Consider the following 8,329-nt stretch of genomic DNA (forward strand, 5'->3'; position numbering starts at 1 on the left):
GATGCAGTTTTTTTTCTTTTCTTCAAAGTGTAGTCAACATTTAATTGATTGTGGATTTTATAATTTTTTCCAATTTCAATTACACCCTTCTAATTGAATTTATTTACATTTACTTTGCTTTTTATATATATAAAGATGAAATGTCACGACCGGCCCTAATTAGGGATAATTAAGCCGGGGAAACCGTGACTAATGGAGGGAGATTAGAAGCGGGGTAGAAAGGGAAATAATCAAACAAGGAAGGATCGCATTTCATCATTGTTAACAAAAGGGATATTTATAATATAACGGAGATTTAGTCGTATAGACTCAAATAACTAGTAAGTTCGGATAACTCCGACTTAGCCAAAATAACATAAAACTTCTGAGTACGCAGCGGAATAAGGTTCTGATTACATGTATGAAGACATGTATCCCCAGAGTTCATTAATACATAAGGATAAGACAAAAGACTCCGGTCGTCACTTCATCACCATCGACAGCTACTCAACCTGCACATTTAGAAATATATGCAGGGCTGAGTACAAAAGTACTCAGTGGGCACGTATGCCTAAGTATAAAAATACATGCTTCAAAACTGTAAATTATCATGCCATCATAAACAGTACAGCAAGGGAGTTTTTCGCTAAAAAGGCCCAAGCTTACTAAGTTCATTTGTGATTCTTAAAGTTCGACTGCAGTCTAAGTTCTCTTGTAATCTATCATATCTGGAACTGTGTGCCGGAGAGGTGGCCACCTCTCACGGTCACTTGACCGGCCAACCCGCTAGATGACTCACGGTCACTGGTGTACACTAGCCCTGGCAGGATAGCTATCAACTGCTCAGGACCCGAATTCGATTGCATCATTGGCAAAGCCAAAGCAGATAGATATCATACTAAAATTTAAACATTTTATGGCAAGACAATACTTGACATAACTTTAACTCAAATATTTTGTAACGAAATAACTTGCTCAAATGTAACATTAAACTCATTTGATAGATATATAAAACTGAAATTAACAGTTAAATCATCTCATGCATTCATTCGTATAAGAGGCATACGACACGCAGGGGATCTCTATATACGTATAGTAAAAGTAATGCCCACCTGTATAGGCAAAGCCTGTCGTTTATCCTTATTTCTGAATCGAAATAGCAGTGCTAATCCTTCTGATGCTCAAAGCCTACAAGAAATCTATTCTTAATAGGTCTCCTTGAATCTAATCTTAAGTCATGGTGAAGTGCTTAATATTCTATGATTCACTTAGCCGGATTTTCAAAATTTAATGAATAAATAATTGAAAACATTTCTCTTGAGTTAAGAACACCAACAATATTCTTACTCATCTTTCTTGGAATTATAATTAAAACCAATTAAATACTTAAATACTCTTATTGCAAAAATAAATGTAATTTCATGTCATGCTTAGCATATAATAAGTAAGTACTTAAAATATGCACATAATAATAATATAATATTATTATGAAAATTTTCCTTTAAATAAATTAATCAAACTAAAAATAGTTCAATTAATTAAAATAGGGTAGCCCAATTAATTAAATTAATCAAGACAGCTCATTAAATAAAATTGTAATAGGGCCCTGTCTCATTAAAATCGGCCCAAGTGATAAAAATACAGCCCATTTTATAAAAACACGGCCCAAACTATGAGCCCAACTTATTGGCCCAAGCCAAAACCTTACCTGCACTCTCTCTCTCTCTGTAAACGAAAAACACACACACACACACATGAAAAAAATGCTTTCTCTCGGTCTCTCTCTCTTTCCCTTCAAGGTCCGGCAACTGCACAGCCTGGGGCTGCCGCCGCCGCCGCTCCCTCTGACTTTTCTTCTACTCCTGGCGACTGCTCGGCCATGAAGCCGTCGCCGCCGCTGTGTCTACAACCTCTGAGCCCGCGGCGAACAACAGCAGCAGACGAAGCCCACTGCCACCGCCGAACGCCCTCTGAAACTCCGGGCGTCGACACGGCCACCAGCCGCACCGCCCCTCTCTCTGCACTCCGACAACTATAGCAACGTCACCATCGACAATGCTACAGCCTCCCTCTCTCTTTCTCCTGGGTCTGATCGGCAGCAGCTGAGCCGCCGCCGACGCTCATCCCTCTCCTCTGCTCAACCTTGGCCGATGGCACCACCATCGGCGCCCTCAAATTCCCAGCGAGTAGCAGCCACCAAGCTGCCACCACCGCCGCCCATTTCCCTTCTGTTCTCCCTCGTCTCCGGCAGTGGCGAACCACCACCACCACCTCTCTTTCGACTCTACTCACACACATAGCCAGAGGTAATTTCGAGCTCAGAAACAAGGAGTAAAAATCGAAGCTTCAAGACAAGTTTCCTCCCCTTTTTATTCATTTACTCAACATGAAAAATCATTCAATACTAGCTTATACACATATGTGTGTATGTACAGAATATGTATACAAAAATTACATGTGTTATAAAATTTGTTCAAATGAAAATTTGTGAATGTATGAATGCGTGAGTTTCTTGTTGGGCAGCTGAACAACTTCATACATAAAATGGCTTGGGTTTCTAAATCATAATTTGTAATGAAGTAAGCAGGGGAGTTAAAGATGAAACCTTGAGTTTGAGTGAGCTGCTCAAAATCTGAAATGGTCGTTGCTTGGTTGCTCTGCTATTCTTGGCGAGAGAGTGTTGTGTGGGATGAAGGAGGACTTTGGATGATGAGATAAAGGGATGCACAGGGTGGGGTGACTGCATGGCTATGCTGTTGCTCTTTCAAGAGTAGATGTGTGAATGAAAGAAAATAGAGTGTAGGAAATAGACTTTGATTGTGTGAATGAAGGAAAAAGTAGTTGAATTGGCAGAGAAGTTTGGGCATTTGATTTCCTCTGCCAAGCGTGACATAAAGCCTGAATTTTGGGTGGCTTGATTGGAGGAATGGGGTGGCCATAGCTGTAGAGTGGGCGGCTATGAGACATAGGGTGGGCGGCTATGATTGGACAATTTAAATCCCTCAGTATAAAATTGTCGAAACTGTAATACTACTTCAGGGTTTGCTAATTAAAAGCTCGTGAAAATGCTCAAATGCTCAATTTCATAAATATGCAATGCAAAAGAATTTAAATGATTAAATTTACAAATGCTTTTGTAAATTATTTTTGTTGGAATTAAAAATAAATTCTTTTTCCGGCGTGAATTATCTTAAATCTAAGTTCAAAATTATTCTAAACTTAGCTCGAGGAAACGGGGTGTTACATTAAGTAATTATAAAAATGAAATCTAGTTCCATCTCGCTTAAATAATTAACGTGACTTTGCTAAGTCAGTTATAAATCTAAAATTATAAATTATTGACTGGCTCAATAATTCGATTGCGATCATAACATGCAATTGCATTAAATTCAAATATCTAGGCTAAGTTAATAGGAAATTAATCACTGGATTAAAAATAACTGAGGATGCAATAATTTAAATATCGCATTTACTAATCTTAATCATAAAATAAAATAGCGGGCTACTACATACTACCCCCCTTAACAAAAATTTCGTCCCGAAATTTGCATATTATCGCACCAGTTCTGATATCTTTCTAGCATCTTACCTTCAAGCTTTCATGTAATTTCTTCTTATCCATGGTGTCTCCATGGATTTTCACTAAAGTGATGAACTCGTTTCTAAGCGGTTGCTCTTAACGATCCAAGATGACTTTTGGCTTTTCTTCATAGCTCAAATTTGGGCTAAGGATCATTTCGTTTTGGGTGGATCACGTCATTTGGATCCAAAACATACTTCTTGAGTTGGGATATGTGGAAAACATTGGACATTCTCATAACTTGGCGGTAACACCAATCTATAGGCTATTGGGCCTATTTTCTAAAATCTCATATGGTCGCACAAGTTGTGGTGTAATCTTTTCTTTTACGTCAATCCTAGTTATTCCCTTGGAGGGTAATACTTTTAGGAAGACTTTGCCTCCTACTTTAAAATCTAACTTAGTTCGGCGCGTATCAGCATACGATTTCTGTCTATCTTGTGCTTCTTTTATTCTTTATCTTAATATGACAAACTATCTCAATCATTTCGCCAGTCATATTTGGCCCTCAAATTATCCTTTCACCTATTTCATCTCAATAAAATGGTGATTTGCATTTTATTCCACATAATGTCGTATAAGACGCCATATCGACGTTTGCCTGATAACTATTGTTATAGGCAAACTCAATCAATGGTAACATTGATTCCTCACTCCCACCTCTATCTAGTTCTACTACTTTTAACACGTCTTCGAGAATCTGAATTGTTATCTCAAACTGTCCATCTGTTTGTGGGTGGAAGATAGCACTGAAATTAAATCTTGTGCCTAATTCCTTATGCAAGTTCATCTACAGTCTGGGTGTTCGAATCGTTGTTTGAAGTAATTGACACGGGCACGCCGTGCAACGCATAATTTTTCAGACATATAATTGGGCTAGTTTGTCTGATCCGTATGCGATCAGTATTGGTTCAAAACGAGCGCATTTCGTGAGTCACTCCACTATTACCTCTCTTGCAATGTGCTCCCACCTGCACTCTGAAATCTTCAATGGCTGTAACTTTTCATACAGTGTTTGGTGCAAGGTCTTCACTTGTTGGCATGCTAGGAGTTTCTCAACAAGTGAAGCTATATCTTTCTTCATACCTTCCCACTAGAATTTGTCTATTCAAGTCTTGGTATATTTTGTGCTTCCCTGGTGGCTAGTATATGATGTGTCATGAGCCTCGCTCATTATCTCATCTTTGAGTTTCTCATAGTGTGGGATACACAATCTTTCTTCAATCATTAACGCAGCATCCGACGTCTAGTGGTAACGTCCAGGCTTGCCTATTCCTATTGATAATGTATTCTCTCCAAGGTCTCATCACTTCTTTGCGCTTATTTTTTTTTTTTATAAAAATTGGGTGTTACTACCATCGTGACAATAATCCATTCTACTGATTCTGGTGGTCATCAACAACTTCTAAACTTTATTCTACAAAAAAAAATCTTTCATGAGTTCCTCCTCTTAGGTGAGGAGAGATCCCAAGTTAAATTGAGTTTTATAACTCAAGTTATTAGCTACAATATTAACTTCGCCCGGTTGGCAGTTATCTTCTCTGTTTCATGTTAAGATCCCTTCTAATGAGACATTATGTCCCAGAAATGTGACTTCATCGGGCCGAAATTCGCACTCGCTAATCTTTGCATAAAGGCATTTCATTCTCATCTTTTCTAAGATAATCCTCAGGTGTTCCTTAAGATCTTTCTCGTTCTTTGATTAGATCAAATCACCGCCTATGATAACTAAGACAACTTGTCTAAGTGTGGATGGAATACTTGATTCACGAGCTACATGAAAACGGTTAATGCATTGGTCAATCCGAATGGCATCACTGCGATCTTATAATGGCTATATCTGGTTCAGAAAGTCATTCTTAGGTATATCTTTTGATTGAATCTTTAGTTGATGGCATCCAAATCTCAAATCTATCTTTGAGAACACACTTGCTCATCTGAGCTGATCGAAAAGGTCATTTATCCACGACAAAGGATACTTGTTCTTGAGTGTCACCTTATTCAATTCTCTATAGTCTATTCACACTCTCAATGTGTCATTTCTCTTCTTTAAAAAAAAAAATGGGTGCACCCCGGTGAAATCACTGGGAAACATCTGGAAGTTCTCATATGAGTGTCATATCTCTTATGCTTTTCTCGATTCCTAGTTCTCCGTGCAAATACACAAGGTAGTCTGGATATTCTTTCCTCATCATCCTCATTGCTTTAAGGGTGGAGATGATTGTCTCCCTCTTGTCCATGTTGATTCCATGGAAACGTGTCAGGTTTTTTTTTTTTTTTACAAGGGTCGAAAAGAAATTTGTCTTGTTTTGCAAAGGATGTTGGTTTGGTTCACAGCTAGTCAATCCCTTCCTAAGTCAACGTCTCTCATTGGTATAACACAAGAGTTGTTCACTACGACTTTGAGTGATTTTATGTTCAGCTCTAAATTCAAGCACATATGTGCTATTGTTGTTGGTGGTGTGGCTACTACTCTTGGTGTAGTTGGGGCAAAGCTTGGATTGCTTGCAAATGCGAAGCCTAAATAGGCGAGTTTAGCGTGAGACCCGTCCTTTGTTGCTTCTTCGGGCAACAGTTTGCATAATGCCCCTTCCAGCTCCTGTGCAACAACAACCATCATTACTAGTTTTGCAGAGTCTCCCATGGTTTTTGTTTTGGGCGGGGCAGGATCCTCTGCTGGTTATCCCCTACCTGTTTATGAGTACCCTGGCTTGCGTAACCTTGTTGCTGGGATGATTGTTTCTGCCATGGCGTCTTCTCCGTTTTATAATTGTTACTGCTATTCCATTTTATTCTTCCTCAAAAGTTCTGAGTTTGTGCATGTGGAGGTGTTGGCATATGCGTCGTTACTGATCTTTCTCTCGACATTGCTGCTTGAATGTCTATCGTTCTGCTATACGATTCTATGTAAATAAATCCCTCTGGCTTGCCTAAGCCTTCCTGATCTCGTGCCTTAGATTAACACATAATTCTCAGTCATTTTCTCATTTGTATCCATTTGTTCTGGCGCATATCTCGACATGTCGCAGAACATTCTACCATACTGAGTTAACGTCATCTTTTCCTACTTTATATTGAAGTATTCCATTTCTTTCTTTTCGCGATAGTTCTAGGTACATATACGTATCATATAATCTCATCTTAAAATGTTCCTGCGTAGAATTTTCTAATTGTTCGACTATCATTGTTTTCCTTTGTGCTTCCCACCAGAGATCTGCTGAAAGGACACGCAAGTAAAACGTTCCTGGTTTGGGTAGCGCAAGAAATTAAAGATGCACTCAATAGCTCATACTCAAATCTCAGCCTCCGCGGAACCTCCCGTCCCACTGAAGACAGATAGGTTTTAACATAGAAATTGTTTGTCTATTCCACATTCTGGTTGTATGGATGGTGGGGTTATGTTTTGTTCTGGCCCTGGTACTGGGCCATTTTCATCATCCCATGGAATTCTTAATCCTCTACTTGGACGCCCTTATTGGGTGGAATACGGATGAGTTGACATATAGTCATTAATGCATTGTAAACATACAAATGCATATCATCACTTCTGTAAACTGTTTCTTGATACTCAAATCTTGCTCGCACTCTTTCACATGCAAGCATATAAGTAACACGTGGCGGAAGTAACTTTCCATAAAAGACCGATAAGTTCGCTAAATAGACATAGAAAATTTGCATCAATGAGGACTGTTTCCTTAACATTGAATCTAGATCTACTGATCTATCCAAGTACTATACACGATGAACTGACTCTCTATCAAGCCATCACAAGATAACTTGCTCACGGAACACTTTGTGGACCATCGTTTCTGTACTAATAATAGTCAAAATAACTAAGCCAACATAGGGGTATACAAAATCATCAGAACAATCTTTTCTGGAATACACAACAACGTTCTACCAATATCCATAAGAGATGGTCTAGTTACATCACGTGCTTGACCCTTGGGTCAAAGCATAAGTATCTGACTGATTTAATATGGTGGATAACCCTTTTATCTTTAGGTCAAATAAAATCTACTAACAACTACTAAGTCACAAAGGTTAAATCATAAATGACAATTAGACAAAGTGTTTAAGCAAATTGCCAAACAACTGAAAAGGAATAACCATAGGATACAAATGAATTGACTAAAAGGTCGAAACGAAATGACCTAATAGTCTGAAGTTGTTTGGTTTTTCAAATGAAAGTTTAAATATAAAGGTTTAGAAACCCATATATGACGACTACTGAGATTTTAGTCATGTGGACTGGCCAGGCCCAACACAATTACTTCTCAGTCACACGGAATACTTTTCCGAACATGGTGACTCTCTGTTCATTGGCTGCAAAAGATACTTCTGGTCTAAAGTCTCCACTTTCTTCTTAATATTCAAAATCTATCCTTGAGAATGTTTGGGAGATTCTCAAGCTTGAAGTCTGATTTCTAAAACCGATATCCTTCCTCAAAATCTTCTATATGCGAAGTAAGATTTCTCAACTGTAATCAAGCTTACTCAACAATCTTCCTCTAAATGATCTTAATGCAGTACTTTTATACTTGCATTCATTCTCAAATGCTTGTTTCCAACCATGTAATTTGAAGCACTCTCTCGTGCCCTTGTGAAACACCTTTAACAAGGAAATAGATTTTTGCTTCTCTTAGCATCTTTACAAAGTATGTGTCACCGCACATAATATTAAGTCATGGAATGACCTTAGTCAACACTTTCATTCTGGTTACTAAACTAAATGTCTAATCCAAGACGTTCTAACTGGGGCAATGTCTC

At 38.4% G+C, this 8,329-nt stretch overlaps 1 long non-coding RNA gene across 1 annotated transcript; it reads right to left on the reverse strand.

Moving 5' to 3' along the window:
- Positions 1-255: 255 nt before the first annotated feature.
- On the reverse strand, positions 256-2,720 carry LOC131006728 (uncharacterized). The gene is made up of 2 exons (XR_009095741.1): positions 2,585-2,720; positions 256-491 (listed from the first exon to the last, which is right to left on the reverse strand). It is a non-coding gene; the product is annotated as an uncharacterized LOC131006728 (long non-coding RNA).
- Positions 2,721-8,329: the final 5,609 nt, after the last annotated feature.

Source organism: Salvia miltiorrhiza, chromosome 1 (assembly GCF_028751815.1).
Source record: "Salvia miltiorrhiza cultivar Shanhuang (shh) chromosome 1, IMPLAD_Smil_shh, whole genome shotgun sequence".
NCBI lineage: Eukaryota > Viridiplantae > Streptophyta > Magnoliopsida > Lamiales > Lamiaceae > Salvia > Salvia miltiorrhiza.